This window comes from Drosophila simulans, chromosome 2R (genome assembly GCF_016746395.2).
Source record: "Drosophila simulans strain w501 chromosome 2R, Prin_Dsim_3.1, whole genome shotgun sequence".
Lineage (NCBI taxonomy): Eukaryota > Metazoa > Arthropoda > Insecta > Diptera > Drosophilidae > Drosophila > Drosophila simulans.
In genome coordinates, this window is record NC_052521.2 from 514,968 (window position 1) to 532,501 (window position 17,534).

The 17,534-nt window shown below is 42.5% G+C and overlaps 1 protein-coding gene across 2 annotated transcripts in view; it reads right to left on the bottom strand.

Annotated features, from left to right (window-relative positions):
* LOC27207025 (sarcoplasmic calcium-binding protein, beta chain) overlaps positions 1–17,534 on the bottom strand; it is a 56,602-nt gene that overhangs the window by 17,880 nt on the left and 21,188 nt on the right. The window lies entirely within an intron of this gene.

The window sequence follows — 17,534 nt, forward strand, 5'->3', positions numbered from 1 at the left end:
CTCGATACTGGATCATCAATAAACACGTTGAATTCAAATAGTTTTCCGAAGTATGACTGGCTAATCAAAATAAAACCAATTTGTAAGTTTCCCCCATTTTATGACATTATATTAGAAAGAAAATGATCAATGTATAATAAGAAAATCAAAAAAGGGTTTAACATGGAAAAGTCCTTTTCTGACCATATAGAGTAAAGTTATTCTTTATCAGGATTAATAGCTGAGTCAATCGGGCCCGAACAGACGGACAGTTCGTCCGTCTCAGGAAACATAAAAGCTGGGAGGTTGAGATTAAGCGTAAAGATTCTTAAGACATAGAGTATAACGTCTGACGAATCAAGTATACCCTTTTACTCTACGTTAGTAAGTAAGTAACGGGTATACAAAATGAATATACAAATCTGCAAATTCGCCAATCCGAAAATTTTCCAATGGAACCCACCATCACTGATACTGAAATCAACAGTAATGAGTGGAGGATGTACGAAGCAAGTATACAGGAAACAAATTTACTGATGAAATAATTAACGCATTGCACAATGACATTAACTCAGAAATTAACCCAAATTCAGTTTGGTCGTCGACCATCGAATATAAAATAAAAAAACTATTAACAATAAATTCCCGATTTTGATTTTTTTTTTTTAACTTTGCTATTATTTATTAAATCTTCTTGAGTAAGAACTAACACTAAGTTTAAAAATCTTAACTATTACACATTTTTTCTAAACAGTTGTTTTATTTTTTCAACTGTTCTGAGATTAAACGTCCCTAAAAATTTCTTCGCTGGGTTGGTAGGTCCTATCGTCGGAGACGGGAACGACTGCTGAGCTGGGTTAGATTTCTCGCTAGGTGGTTGGGGTGCAAGGAAGGCTTGCTATGATATTTTTCCATAAGTTCTGTGATTGCATTAATGACTGGTGGAATATTTAAGTCTCTTTGGATGTTTTCGTTCCGAACGAACCACGGTGCCCCAGTGATGGTTCTCAGAATCGTTGATTGTGCTCGCTGTATGATGTCATTATTGCTGTTGCTGGCGTTGCCCCATAGCGGTGCGCCATAGGTCCAGATGAGTTTCAATACAGAATTATAGAGTAAGACCTTGTGGTCCAGGCTGAGGGGAGAGCCATCGTTGATGAGCCAGTTTAAGTTGATGGCTTTGAGTTTGAGATGGGTTTTGTAGCTTCAATGTGCCTGAGCCATGTGAGTGTTCTGTCAAGGTGTACTCCTAGGTAAGTTACTGCTTTTGTTGTTCAACAAAAGTGGTGGGCAATCCTTAGGCCCAAGAACGCTGCCTTAGGGGAATCCAGCCCTTATTTCGTGGTCAGTGGAAGTGGCAGTATTGCACCGCACTGCAAACTTTCTGTCATATAGGTATGGCTTTAAAAGTTTGTGTGTGCTTTCGGGTAAAAAGGACTTAACTTTAAACATTAGGCCGTCTAGCCAGACTCTGTCGAATGCTTGGGATACGTCTAGAAATACGGCTGTACAGTATTCTCGACTTGCAAATGCAGTTCTTATCAGCGTTGTTATTTGATTCACCTGTTGAATGGTTCCGTGGCTTTCGCGAAAGCCAAATTTATGGGCTGGGATTATATTGTGGGCTCTCAGGTGTGGATTCAGTCGGATTAGTAGGCATTTTTCGAATAGTCCCGATATACATAAGAGTAGACTTATTGGTCTGTAGGATGAGGGAACTGTGTGGTCCTTACCAGGCTTTGGAATCATTGTAATGATCGATCTCTTCCATCGTTGTGGAAAGTAGCCAAGTTTTGTGATGGCTTAAAGAGCTGCTTTAGGTAGTGAACTGCGGAATGTGGCAGCTCGATGATCATTTGTGGGGAAAAAAGTCGTAGCCGGGGGACTTTTTCGGGCTGAGATTTTCATTATTTATGTTAGATATTTCTTTTGGACGAAACACAATTGGGGTGTATTGCTGGTGGCAGTTTGCGGTTGAAAACGGTAGCGCAAACGTGCTAGTAGCCTCGTTTGGCGTAAATACAATTTGTAGGTGAGCGGCAAATGTGGTGGAGCTCCGTCTGCATCACTACGTGCCCAGCCACCTGAGGAATTTCTTATGGGCAAAACGGTTTCAGTCGGTTGGCGAAGAGTTGGGTGGGCTCTCCACAGTGACTTATGTTTAGTACCTGCTGGTAAAAGTTGCTCTATATATCGGATGTGAGCGTATTCTTCTTCTTGTTTTAGAGCGCTGGTCAGCTTCCGTGTGGCTATTTTTAGCTTTTGTTTTGGAGATGGTGATCTTGAAGATTGCCATTTTTTACGTAAGCGTCGTTTTGCGTGGACGAGTTGTTCGATTTGTGCGTTAGTCTTATTTGGATTAATTGTATCGTTTGTGATTTTAGTTGTTGCATTACAAGCTGCTTCCGTAAGAATGGATTCCAGTGTACTGGGGATTATATATTTTTTATACCTGAGCCAGTTTGTTTTGTGCGAAGTCAGTCTGTAAGGTGGTTTTACGATTTCTGCGTACCGGCTGAGATGAATTAGTACAGGCGAGTGATCAGATGACAGATCTGGCAGACATTCAGCTCTAACCAGTATACGGCCGCTGGTGTGAGGTGAGTGTTGTCCTCCAGCTGTATATTGATAGATATGGCCTGAAGATGAATTTCAACAAACTCTTTGTAAAAGTGGTGCTTCATACGGTTAATAATGTTAATACCGGTCCCATCGTGTGCTCCACCGTCGGGGTGATATTTACCATAGAAGTGGTAATCTCTTATTTGAAAATTTTATTTGCTTGTATGTAAGATCAGTTTTCGAAAGAAGCATTACGTCGATATGCTTCTCGTGTAGGAATTGAGCTAGCTCAAGTTTGTGCTGTGAAAGGTAAGGTAGCCGTTATTTATTTTGATTGCTGGGATACAAGCATTTGTATCAAAGGATTTTAATTACTTATCGTGTCTTGAATAACAACCATTCATAAATGTCATAAATTCCATCATGCTCTGTTGTAAATCTTGCATCATAGCTTCAGTTTTCGTTTTTTGCTGCTCAGATGGCCTATAGTTTTGTTGTGTGTCCAATTTTGTGTGTTCTTCATGTGAGGCTTGAGAGTTTTGGGTTGGAGGCGTCATACCTGATTTTAAAACGTTTGCGAAACTTATATTGTTAGTGGTTGGTATAGGCCAAGGAGCGATACTTGTTGGTTTCGAAAAAAGTACTTCTGGATTTGTTTGGATGGTGTTTCTTGGCGTACCTGTACCGTGTTCATTATTTTGTGGAGAGTGGTTTTCAGCTCTTTGTAGATTGGACAGCTTCCGTTGTTTGCTGTGTGATTACCGCCATAGTTACCGCTTTTTATCGCGCTTTCATTTTCTTTATTAGCTTGGCAGTGTGTGGAGACGTGTAGATCTCCACAGACTACACACACTGGGAGATCTCGTATGGCCGTATTCTTGGCAGTTCATAAATTGTACATTATGTGGCTCTTCTACTGTAATCCTACGGTGCATAAGTAGCTGGAGTTTATGAATTGGATGAACCTTGTTATTTTTTAGATGCTTGTTTTCTGGTTCAAGCTCAATCTTAAATAGTTCTTGCGGCTGCCTGTTTCTGTTTTTGATATTGTGTACGCTTTTGGCGCTAAATCCCTTTTCCTTTAGCGCTTCAGCTATCTCTTCGGGCTTTACATCAGGCTCAATGCCCTTTAGTACTACTTGTAGACCCGATCTACTTTTAAGCTTGTAGGTGTAAAAACATGTTTTGTTTGCTAAAATTCGCACAGCGAATCTGTTGTTATTTGCGGGCGCTTCATTGTTGAACAAGGTAGTATTGTCGCATATATTTTTCGGCTTGTTTTCTGTTTTGGAATTTTTAGGGCTAGGCTTCCGCTTTATGGTATTGTAGCGGTCCATTCCAGTCTGCCGACACAACTTTTTTGTTTGCGTTTTGTTTTGTTAGTTGTGCAGCAGTAGCGTTTGGCTCTTGCGCTTTTGTTTTCGCTGACTCAGTAAGAGCGTGAACGGGTGCAGCCAACGGCGAAGTAGAGCGGGCTGTCGGTATTGCTCCAGTTGTTGTTGTTACAGATAGCGGGTCTTGTTTTGGACCTAGAAGTGCGGGAGAGTAAGAGCGCGCTCTTTCTTGACTTTTTGGTACAAGAAGGTTCGTTGGGTTATGCGTTATTGTCCGCTCGTTGCCTGCGTTTTCAGTTGTCGCGGAGACATAAGAAAAGCAGGCGTTGTTACGTTGAATTGAGAGCCGGCTTTCGTCTTGCTCGCGCTGAAGCTGAGCGCGAGTGTCGTTCTGGCTCATATTTAGATTATTTAAGAATTATTTAAGTAATTTTTTTTTTTAGATAAAGAATTATAATATATATATGAGCGACCTTGCATCGCATAGAGCGTTTCGGACTATTTAATCGCTTTCGGATTAAATATTTATTTTATCTTATTAACCGTTCACTGACAAGGGGTTTTTTATATGCTGATCCCGTTCGCAGTTTCACAGAACCTTTGCTAAAAACTGCGTCACACATGGGGACGTAACACAAAAGCAATTTTTGACAGTGATCACGCTTTGCACGCGGAATTGTCGAAAAATAACGGTGGGAAAAAACGGGTCAAGCTCGATGATCGATCGATCGAGCTGCGCGCACGTCTGTCGGGTTCAACAATAATTTCTCAATGACACGAACTTTTCACGACTTGACTCCACGACACGAAACTCAAGCTGGGGTCTAGGCCATCGGCGGAAATCACGATCAGGTGGATTCCGAACATGGAAAAAATTTTAGGCAAGTTATAAAAATGCCAATACTTAACAACAATTGACTTCCCGCAAGGCTTTTACCAAATCGAAATGAGAAACTTTTCTTCTTGCACGGTCACTATGATTACATCCGCATGCAAACTCGAAATTTCTTAATTATTCTGGAATATCGGGGATAAAATGAGAAAAAATTTAAAAATTGTTCAGATATGTGGCCGTGGCAGTTTTGCTCGGTTTTAGGGCGTGTCAAAACGTCAATAGAAATTTACACGACTAATAAAATTTAAAAATTGTGGGCGTGGCAGTTTTGGGAAGTTTTAGGGCATTAAAAGTTTTTGGCAAATCGATAGAATTTACAAAACTAATAATACTATGAAAAAATGTCGAAAAGTTTTTATAAAATGTGGGCGTGGCAGTTTTCGGTGGTTTCAGTGGTGTGCGTGGCAAAATTTTAATTTGCAAATTTGCAACCTTTTGCATCTCGTAGTTCATACGGACAGACGGGCATGGCTAGATCGACTCCGCCGATGATCCTAATTAAGAATATATACTTTATATAGTCGGAAACTCTTCTGCACGTTACATACTTTTCAATGAAACTAGTATACCCTTCTACTCTACGTGTAAAGGGTATACAGCCCTATTTCATCTACTCATTATCTCTTACTGAGCACTTAGCCTCACTAAAGAAAGCTTTTCAGAAGCTTACAGAATCGCCAGTTAGACAATTTCGAATTTTTGTAAACGCAAAAAAATTCTTAGGTCGTGTCAAAGACACTAGAATTACAAGATGCGTAACGCCATACGATTTTTTGGCACACGATTTTTTCGGCGTGGCTCTAGATGTCACTCTAGGCTCTCTCGAATTTTTGTACAAGAGTGAGCGGAGAGCTCTGTAGCGAACAGCTCTTTTCTACGCATACAGTGACAGCCGACAACTGTATGTGTGTACACATATGATCGTGCATGGTAAATTTGACAAAATATGCCCTTCACTTTACAAGTTCTTAGGCTTAAAATCTATATTTTTGATCAATTGGCTCCATTACTTTTTAAATATAGCTTAGAAATAGTAATAGCCGAGTCTATGTACATAATATCACAAAATAAATTTTAAAAATGACTTTATATTAGAATATTTGTCATAAGAGTATTCACCTTGCGACGTGTCAAAAATTAATAAGCCAATGATTGTTGAGTGCTTGTGTCCGCACTTCATGTTCAAAATATGACTTTTGCAATAAACAGTATTCATATTTTGATTTATTTTATAAATTTTTATTTTCTACTACGGCCGCCACGCCAGTAGGTATCACAAGGGGATCAACGCGCCACCAACGGTGGTACGCGCCGTAATTGTGACACACTACTGGAAGTGCAACTACACTCTCCACGCGAGGGCGGCTGGAAACAGGCTCTTAGTTAGGTCATGTCTCTGCTAAGAGTGCTGGCTAATCGTAGTTGGGCTGGAGCTGGTAACTCTCAAAAATTTCCACACCTCCGGGCCGGACTAAGGTGTCATTCGACCCGTACCGAAAGTCTGCCAGGCTAGGGGCCCGTGTAATAACTAGCCCAGTCGATAACGGAGAGTCCGGGCAAGTGGCGTCCGCCCGGTCTAGTTAGCCTTACCCGGGTACTGCGGATCTCTGCCCAGGCGGACTTTTTATTTCTCTGCAACTCATGGGTACTATGAGCAATAGACCAAATAATTTTAAAATACCGCAGGCCTTGACTGCGGGAAATGTCGCAAGACATTACGAGGAGCGTCTCCTTGACGTAGAGCGGCCTACTTCGGTGGTAACACCAAAAAATGCTCCTAAACGGAGCGCGAACGGCACAAGCACGCCCAGTTGCGGGAGGGAAGTATCGGGCAGCCACACCGAGTTACTCGAATGTGGTTCAAGCTGGCCAAGCGGGACGGCCCGGGATGACCCTAACCGTAAGGGGCTAAGCGGGGCCAGAACGAAGTGGTATCTTCGTTACCTTCAGCAGGGCAAGTCAACGTCATCTCTGGCCAAGACACCGCAGCCGCTAGAGCAAAGGCCCAACTCTGCTTCGAAGCGGGCAAACTTCACTCTGACGCCTCCGACGGAATCGCCTAAGAGGCAGAAGGTGGAGAAGAGCAGGCCACTGACTGCTACCTTCGATGGCCCAAGTACCTCAAGGGCTGCAAAGGCAACTGAGGTACGCAAGCCATCGTATGCGACCGTAACTGGGGCTATTAAGGTTGCGGTCGTACCAGAGGGGTACCCCAAAGTCATCCTCAGCAGTGAGAACCTCTCACAGCTCGAGGACGCACTACTGGAGGAAACAGTCCTAGTTTGGAGGAATCCACTTCAGGGTGGGCCACCTGATAGTGGACTGCCGCAACGCAACCATTGCTGAGTGGCTGCAATCAGCAGTCCCCAGCCTCAGTAAGTGGAGCGGTGTCTCCCTGGAGGTAAGGATGGGCGACGATCTGCCATTGTCACACAACATCACCATCTTCTGCCCCAGGACAGGGGGCAAAACAACAAAGTGGATCATAGAATTGACGTCTCATATCAAGGAAGAATGAGGGTGGTGGCTCTGGGGTCGGGGATCTGGCGGATGATGAGGATGCGACCATCATCGAGATGGGGGATCAGACCCCGATATCCTCTCAGGAGCTAGGCATGGAACTAGACCTGCTGAGTAAGGAAGAAGCGATACCGGTGGATGGTGATCTGGGTATCTCCAGATCAGCAACGCCGACGATGGAGACTATCATCTAATGGTCGGAAGTACAGGGATAGCTCAGGTGAACATCCATCGCGCCAAGGCGGCCTCGGCTGTGCTGGCAAGGATGTTCACCAAACAACATCTTGGGCTAGCCCTGGTACAGGAACCCTGGTATAACCAGGGCTGTACGTTAAGAACGCCAAGGTAATTTGGGATCAACGGGCCCAGGAATACGAACTGGGAAGGGTTCAATGCCTCCTTACTGCGGAATCCAGCTTCTGGGGTAACCGGGAAACTCCGTACCACTCTAGAATTGGAGGCCGCCGTAGAAGATATTAACTCGTGTCTTACTAACGCGTTTAGAGAAAACTGCTCCCTTGGTCGAGCCAAGAGGGAAAAAGATGCTCCATGGTGGAACGACCAAAGAGAAGGGAACTGGGATGCCTACCGGAATAAACTGACTATGTACAACCATGAGATCAGGAAAGCCAAACGAAGGAACTATAGAACCTTCTGTGAGGTAATAGTAAACACATGTAAAGGCGCAAGACTTCACAGAGCAATCTCCAAAGGAGTGCCAGAATCAAATCAGGCACTACGTACGGAGGATAACTCCTATATATATATACTATAGGAGAAACTTGAGCTACTACTGGCAACTCACTTTCCGGGAAGCACGCTTCAAACGGATGGGAATATCCCGGTAACGGCTCAAAGTAGACCGTGTGCTACTGATTGTGCCAAAGCAAAATCAATACTAACAACGGAGAGATTAAGATGGGCAATTGGTACATTCCCTACAAATCTCTTGGTCCAGATGGTATTCAGCCAATCCTGCTACAACGAGCGCTAAATCAGCTCGCAGTGCCGATCAGGAAAATACTGATCAGCAGCCTAGTTTTAGGACACATACCTACTGCCTGGAGTATAGCAAAAGTGGTCTTTAGTCCAAAAGCTGGAAAGAAAGACATCACTCAGCACTCTGCTTGTAGAGCATCCGCTCCAACGGACGCAGCATGCCTACAGGGCGGGCAGATCAACTGATACTGCCCTATATCACCTGAAAAGCCTTATTGAGGATTCACTTACTCATAAGGAAGTAGCGCTATGTGCCTTCTTAGACATACAGGGTGCATTCGACAATACCTCTCATGAGGCGGTCAACGCATCCCTGGCAAGAAGAGGACTAGATGCAACAACCAGTAGATGGATCAAATCACTACTGGCATCTAGGCGAGCCATGGCCACTATAGGAGGACAGTCGTCCACAGTATCTACCACAAGGGGATGCCCCCAAGGGGGTGTCCTCTCGCCTCTCTTGTGGAGCTTGCTGGTAGATTGCTGGACAGACTGACCCGCAGAGGTACACTTTGCCAAGGCTATACTGACGATATTGTCATTATAGCCAGAGGTAAATATAAGGAAACACTCTGCGATATCATTCAACTGGGCCTCAACATGACCAGCGAATGGTGCAAGGAAGTAGGCCTGAGCCTAAATCCTATCAAAACTGTTATTGTTCCTTTCACAAATAGGTACAAGCTACAGAGAATGAAGGCAATAACCCTGTCAGAATGTCACATAGAGGCCAGCAAAGAAGTTAAGTATCTTGGGATAAGCCTCGACTCCAAACTTAGCTTCAAAACTCATGCCGATAACACAATTGATAAGTGCACCAGAGCACTTTTCACGTGTAGGAAAATTGCTGGAAAATCGTGGGGAACCTCACCACGCATAATAAGATGGCTGTACCTCATGGTAGTCAAACCCATACTAACCTATGGAGTAATAGCGTGGGGTGATAGAGCACGCCTTAGTACCACTAAGGTGAAACTTCATAAGCTCCAAAGAATGGCCCCATTCCGTATGGTCGCTGACGTGTGAAGACGTGTTTTCATCGAGCTCCGCATAAAATCGGCTGTTTTTAGTGAAGTGAATGGTTATAAACATAATACAAACAAATAAATCGAAAGCGAAAGAGACGCTCTGTGCGATGCACCATCGCTCGAATACATATTCTGTGTTTGAAATAGTATAAGCAAGTAGTTTTACACTATGAGCCAAAACGACACTCGAGTTCAGCGACAACGCGAGCAAGACGACCGCCGGCTCTCATTGCAACGAAACAACGCGTACTTCTCTTACGTCTCCGCGACTTCTGCAGACAGCGAGCGGTCAATCACCCATAACCCGACACGTTTACCATTGCCAACAACTCAAGAAAAAGCGCGTTCTTGCTCTCCCTCCCTACTGTCACAAAACCCCCAATCTCCAAACACTTGCGAAATTTCTTTACGCTTACCTACGGTGACTAGTACTGTGACAACAACAACCACTGCAACTGCAATCACAACAACAACTGGAACGGTATCGTCAGCTCGCTCAATTTCGTCGACGCAAGCACTTGCTCCTACTGAGCCAGCGATCAAAACAAAAACACAATTTAACGGTTCTGCTGCGCTATCAGCAAGCCAAAACGTAAACAAGAATGCCGGGTCCACCATACAAACTGGAATGGATCGCTACATAACAATAAAAAGAAAACTTAGCCCTCAAAATTACAAAAGTCAACAAACAGAAAACAAACCAAAAATTTCACGCGACAATGCTAACATGCTCACTAACAAAACGCCAGAAAACACCAACAGATTTGAGCTGCTGGCTAATTCTACTGATGAAAGTATACAACCGGCAAAGTCACCTAAGAAGGTCAAGCCTCCTCCAATATACATTCGCGAAAAAAGCTCAAGTGCATTAGTGAACAAAATAGCCACACTTATAGGAGAAAACTCATTTTACGTAATACCCTTAAGAAAAGGGAACATAAATGAAACAAAGGTTCAAACTGAAACCGAGGATAGCCATCGTCTACTAACCAAATTCTTGGATGAAGCAGGAAAAAACTTTTATACGTACCAACTAAAAAGCGCAAGGGGCCTACAGGTTGTTCTCAAAGGGATTGAGGCAACTGTTTCGACCACTGAAATCGTAGAAGCGCTCAAGGAAAAGAACTTTAGTGCGAAAATGGTCATGAACATATTAAACAAAAATAAGGAACCACAACCAATGTTCAAAATCGAGTTGGAGCCAGAGCGCCAGACCCTGAAAAAAAATGAAGTTCATCCAATCTACAAGTTACAGCTCCTACTGCATCGGCGTATCACAGTGGAAGAGCCACACAAGCGCAATCGCCCAGTGCAGTGCACTAACTGCCAAGAATATGGCCACACTAAGGCGTACTGTACGCTGAAATCTATTTGCGTAGTCTGTAGTGAAGCTCATAGCACAGCGAACTGCCATAAGAACAAGGAAGACATCTCTGTTAAAATGTGCAGCAACTGCGGTGAAAGTCACACAGCGAACTGGCGTGGCTGTGTAGTATACAAGGAACTAAAGAACCGCCTTAACAAACGCGGAGAATCAATACGCGCTCAGACCACCCACATCGCTCACACCCCGCCACAATCGGGCCCGTCCTACACTGCACCCCCCCCTACACATCATACCAGTCCTAGCATTTCCTTCGCTAGTGCCTTAAAATCGGGAATTAAATCCGTGAATCCGCTAACACAAAAGTCGACTTCTACTCGGGAAGAACAGAAAATAACTACCTCGAACGAACAAACGCAGCATATATCAACTGGCATTGAAACGATGATGATCTCACTCCAGCAAACCCTAAAAGAGTTTATGACATTCACGCAAACCACAATGCAAGAGCTTATGCGAAACCAAAATATGCTGATACAGCATCTTCTGTCATTCAAATCAATATAATGTCTCCACTTCAAATATCTATGTGGAACGCGAATGGCGTTTCACGGCATAAAAACGAACTTGCCTAGTTCTTATTCGAAAAAAATATTGACGTCATGCTCCTCTCCGAGACACATCTAACAGACAAGCACAACTTCCATATCCCAGGATACTTATTCTACGCCACAAACCATCCGGACGGCAAAGCCCATGGGGGCACTGGTATACTTATCAGAGGTCGCATCAAACACCACCTTTATAACAGAACTGAAATGGACTACCTGCAATCCACTTCCATAAGCATGCAATCCAGCAGCGGCCCCGTCACTCTGGCCGCAGTCTACTGCCCACCTCGTTTTGTAGTTTCTGAGGACCAATTCACGGAATTTTTCAACTCACTCGGTGAGCGATTCATAGCGGCCGGTGACTACAATGCCAAGCATACGCACTGGGGATCACGTCTTCTGACCCCAAAGGGCAAACAACTTTACAACGCGCTCATTAAGCCGCGAAACAAGCTCGATCATGTGACTCCGGGTAGGCCTACATACTGGCCAGCAGATCCAAATAAGCTACCGGATCTCATTGACTTCGCAATAACAAGAAAGATTCCAAGAAATAATATTACGGCCGAGTCACTTGCAGAACTATCATCTGATCACTCTCCAGTTCTACTTACTCTCTGGCACCGACCACATATAACTGAGCGGCCCTACAGGCTGACAGGCAACAGGACCAACTGGGCAAGGTACGCGAAATATGTTTGTACTCACATGGAACCAACTCAAACAGTATTCACCGACGAGGATGTTGATCGCCTGGTCAAATCGATAGAGGAAACACTTGTTGCTGCAGCCAAGGCCTCTACACTTCCAGACACACACAAAATGACAAATCATAGCAAGACAAATCGTGAAATCGAACAGCTAGTAATTGAAAAACGAAGACTAAGAAGAGAATGGCAGAATCATAGATCCCCAACGGCTAAAGAACATCTAAAAATAGCAACACGTAAACTAACCAGGGCACTTAAGCTTGAGGAAGCCAACGCTCAGCATCTATATATCAAACAACTATCGCCCACCAGTAAAAGGAACCCTTTGTGGAAAGCACACAAAAGCATACAGCCACCGGCAGAAACAGTCGTTCCACTGCGAGGTCCCTCTGGAAGCTGGATACGCAGCGACGAAGATAGAGCTAATGCGTTCGCCGATCACCTCCAGAAAGTTTTCCAACCAAATCCTGCTAGCAACTCATTTGTACTCCCTGTAGTAACTAAAAGCTTGCCCCCTATAAATCCAGTTACATTCAGCCAAAGTGAGATAGCATCTATCATAAAAGATCTTAATCCCAAAAAATCACCTGGACATGACTTGGTGGCTCCTAAAATGATCATAGAACTCCCACCGTGTGCGGTTCTGACCTTATGCCATCTCTTCAACGCTATTACGAAACTTGGATACTACCCCCAAAGGTGGAAAAAGGCGGTTATAGTAATGATTCCCAAGCCAGGCAAAGACAAAACGCAACCCTCATCCTACAGACCAATCAGTCTCCTAACGTGTCTCTCGAAACTGTTTGAAAAGGCATTTTTAAAACAAATAGCTCCCTACTTAAGAAGGCGAAATACAATACCATCGCATCAGTTTGGCTTTCGCAAAAATCACGGAACGATCGAAGAGGTCAATCGCATCACAAACGAAATCCGTACCGCTTTTGAGCACCGGGAATACTGTTCAGCTATATTCTTAGATGTTGCACAAGCATTTGACCGAGTCTGGCTGGAAGGACTAATGTACAAGATAACAAAACTGCTTCCCCAGAACACGCACAAAGTGTTCGAATCTTATCTCTTCAAAAGAGTGTTCTCAACCAGGTGTAACAGTTCGACTTCACACGACCGCGTTATCAATGCTGGAGTCCCCCAAGGTAGTGTACTGGGCCCCGTTCTTTACACCCTATTCACAGCAGACATGCCTACAAACTATCAGCTCACAACCTCTACTTTTGCTGACGATACCGCAATACTTAGCCGATCTAGATGCCCAGCAAAGGCAACAGAGCAACTTGCCTGCCATCTTAAAATAGTGGAAAGATGGTTTGCGGACTGGCGCATTAAGATAAACGAGACCAAAAGCAGACATGTAACCTTCACACTGAACAGACAAACCTGCCCACCCTGTACCCTGAACAATACACTTATCCCACAAGCAGACGTTGTAACATATCTCGGCGTTCACCTAGATAGACGCCTCACCTGGCGGCGACATATAGAATCTAAGAGGACTCATATGAAGCTTAAAGCAGCCAATCTTCACTGGCTTATTAACTACAACTCTCCCCTTAGTCTGGAATACAAAGTACTCCTCTACAATACCGTGCTGAAACCCATCTGGACATACGGCTGTGAACTATGGGGAAACGCTTCAAAAACCAACATTGAAATCATACAGCGAGCTCAGTCCACGATTCTGCGAACTATCACTGGGGCACCATGGTACCTACGCAGCGAAAGCATCCATAGAGACCTCCACATAAACCTGGTCAATGAGGAAATTCAGTTGAAAAAAAGTAAACATCAAGCAAAGCTCGCCGCACACGAAAATCCTCTCGCGAAGTCGCTTACGCGAGTCTACAGTCAGAGCCGACTGAAGCGCAAAGATTCTCCAGCCCAGCAAAGAAATCCTAGGGCCGTCTCTAACTAATACAATTACTTCATACTGTAATTAATATAAGTTATATAATAAGATTTGAATAATTATTGTTAGTCTCACAAAAAGAGAAGATCCAATAAATAACGCAATAAGTTTAAAAAAAAAAAAAAAAAAGAATGGCCTGCATATGCATGACAGGAGCAATGCGCACCTGTCCCACTGCAGCCCTAGAAGTACTAATGGAGGTAACGCCGCTTCATATCGTCATTGAAATGAAACGGAAAGCCACCCTAATAAGAATTGAGGGAGCAGGAAATGACTGCAACCTTACAAGAAAGGATGCTGAAAGCCTAAAAGGGGATATCCCTTTGCTGATGCAACCAAGGGATGAGATGCCAGCTGAGCACAGGTTCGCTCAGAACTTCAGCACTCATCTCAGTAATAAAAACAGTTGGACAACCCTGGGGAAAGTACACCCTATGAAACCACAAACAATAAAGTGGTATACAGAAGGATCCCTCACCGACGAGGGAAGTAGGCTGGGGGTTGTAGGCCCCAGGTTAAAATACCACAAATCAATGGGCAGATACACCAGCATTTTTCAAGCTGAAGTCTGTGCTATTGGACGCTGTGCGGAGTTCAATCTGCAAAGGAACTATCGTGGCAAGGACATTGCTATACTGTCTGATAGTCAAGCAGCCATAAAGGCGCTCAGCAAAGCAAAGATAACATCTAAGCTAGTAAATGAAGTGAGGACAGCCCTAGACAAACTGGGAGCTGTCAACAAACTCACAATAAGGTGGGTCCCGGGACACAACAACATCCAGGGAAATGAGCTAGCGGACAACCTAGCCAGGAAAGGGGCAGAGAACCCTCTAATTGGGCCCGAACCATTCTGTGGTGTTGGTCACCACAGAGTACTGGGCTTACTTAAGCCAATAAAGGAAGGAAAACGTCTGTCCTTCTGGGAACACCTACCAGGACTTAGGCAGTCTAAGATTCTCCTTCGCGATTATAACCACAAAAGATTTAAGACCTTAATGACACACGGGAAAAACACCGTGCGCATTTTGACTGGCCTTCTTACGAGGCACTGCCGACTTCGCAGTCATTTGCATAAGATTGGCATTGCAGACAGTGAACTCTGTCGCTTCTGTTGCATGGAGGAGGGGAGCTCTGCACATATTATATGTGACTGCACGGCGCTTTCCATCAGGAGGAACAGACTCCTAGGAATGTATGTAGTCCCACGGGAAACAATTGCAGCCCTGAACCCCAATAAAATTCTGTCTTTTATACAGTGCATTGGACTTCAGGGAGATCTTTGAGTCATGGAGGGGTAGTACAATAGATCCTACTGGGTCGCAGTACACATAGAAACCCACTTAATAATAATAATAATATTTTCTACTACGTTTAATTTTTATGAAATATTCTCAATTTAATAACTTCTTTTTGGAAAATTTATGTTTTAAATTACAGTAGTTATAATAATTTTCCTGGTAATGGATCATTTACATACATTATTATTAAGTCAAATGACTGAATAAATATACTAAACAATTAATTTGCTTTAATTGTTTAGTATATTTATTAAGTCAATAACAATTAATTTTCTTTAATTGTTTAGTATATTTATTAAGTCATTTGACTTAATAATAATGTATGTAAATGATCCATTTTTATTATTTAAAATTCAAAAATTTGTTCCCTGGGTACCGATTATTACATATATTACACATAATTAATTATCAACATAAATAATTCGAGCGGCAATTTTAACAAACGAATTTAAAAAACTTTTAAATTATAATAGTCAGGGCGTGAATTTTTAATTATTATTTTATTTTATCATATTACTACGAAATTGGCCAAAAACCCCAAATATGTAAATTCGTTTTTTTGATCATAATTGATTTCGGCCCGAAAATCGTCTTGTTACACAAGTACGCACACATTTACACGTTCTCGTCTATTGTTTTTTCTCACAGAAACAAGCAAAGCTTAAGCGAGCGCACAGAGAGCAATTTTGGCCGTCGCCAAAAAAGTAGCTGCATAGTGCCAATCCAATGTATGGCTGTTACGCAACTTGTTATTCTAGTGTCTTTGATCATACTATAAATCCAAATTATACTCTGGCTAAATAACATGAAAGAACCAAATATGAAATTACAACTTTGGCAAACGAGGCTTAGTGAACACAACATTAAAATAAAATATTTGGAAAGAAACAAAAAAACATAGAGTATCTGAAAGTATTAAAAACTACATGAAAACCCTATATACCGTTTTAATAAACAAATAGAATTTATTAAAGATTCTATAAACCAAGTAGACATATCAAAATGTATCACTAAAACTAAAATCACTATAAAATACACTGAAATGACTCTACCAAATACTTTTAAACCAAACAGTACTGTAAAAAGAATAATTAAACTAAAGGCCATTAACCCTTACGCTAAATGCAAGTCAAAAATCATTATTACTCAACACATAAAGTTATTACACCCTGGTATGCTTTATGCTATTGACAATGAACACTATTTATCCTGTACACTATCCTGTATTGTATCCTAACACCATTAAACCACCCAAAACTGCCCACCGTTTTTAAAAATGTTTGGATATTTTTTCATAATTTTATTTGTCTTGTGAATTTTTATCGTTTTGCCAAAACTTTTTATCACGCCCCCTCTAACGCCCTAAAACACCCAATACTGCCACGCCCACAATTTCAAAGAATATTTAAATTTTTCTTCGTTTTATTGCTTGTCTTGCCAATTTTTATTGGTAGACCAATAAAACTGAGGCCACGCCCCTCCTTTCACATAGAAAACGGACAAAACGGTTACACCCACACTTTCAATTTATTATAATTTTATTCCCCAATATCGATATCCCAAAATGGTGAAATTTCGCGTTCGCATTGCCACCAGCTGAGTAACGGATATCTAATAGTCGGGGAAATCGACTATAGTATTCTCTAGTTTTTTAAATACATTCATACATATTTTCTAACCCACATACATATGTAGGCACATACATCGTACAAATAGGTCATCAGATATACTGTAGTGAACCAGTTCCACCAAATAGCACTATTTTTGCCCATCAATCCAAAGGATATTACGCCATTTGGAGACTGGCCATATTAGGTAGAGAAGCTTTAGAGAAGCTTAACCTTGCCTTAATATGCCTTAGGCTAAGTAGGGGAACCTTCCGTGGACTCCTTGCACTAAAATTTTTATTCAGTAGTCGTCTCCGAATAGTAACGTCGCTGATTCCCAATTTCAGCTCAGATTTTATATCCCCAAAGGAAGCAAAAGGATAGACGTTGCTGTAACGAAATATGCGTCGATCCTCTATATCTGTGATTTTACGTATGGTACCACGGATCTCGAGCTTCCATTCATAGTAAACGGCATTGGATACCAGAACATTCAAGGATTTTTTTAATATCCCCATATGTTTTCCTTCCTTTCTTAGCTTAAGAATTAACATTCTTTTCTCCTGGGAGCAGTGCTGTCCTCTACCCACTAAAATATAATTTTCTTTAATTTTTTTTTTTAATTTATTGCCTTTTTAAATATACGAATTAACTTAACCACACACTGTTATTCTTATGAACAGCCTAAAAGTGGTGAATTTGCTCAAGAATGTAAATAAAAAAAAAGGATAACATGAAAAACT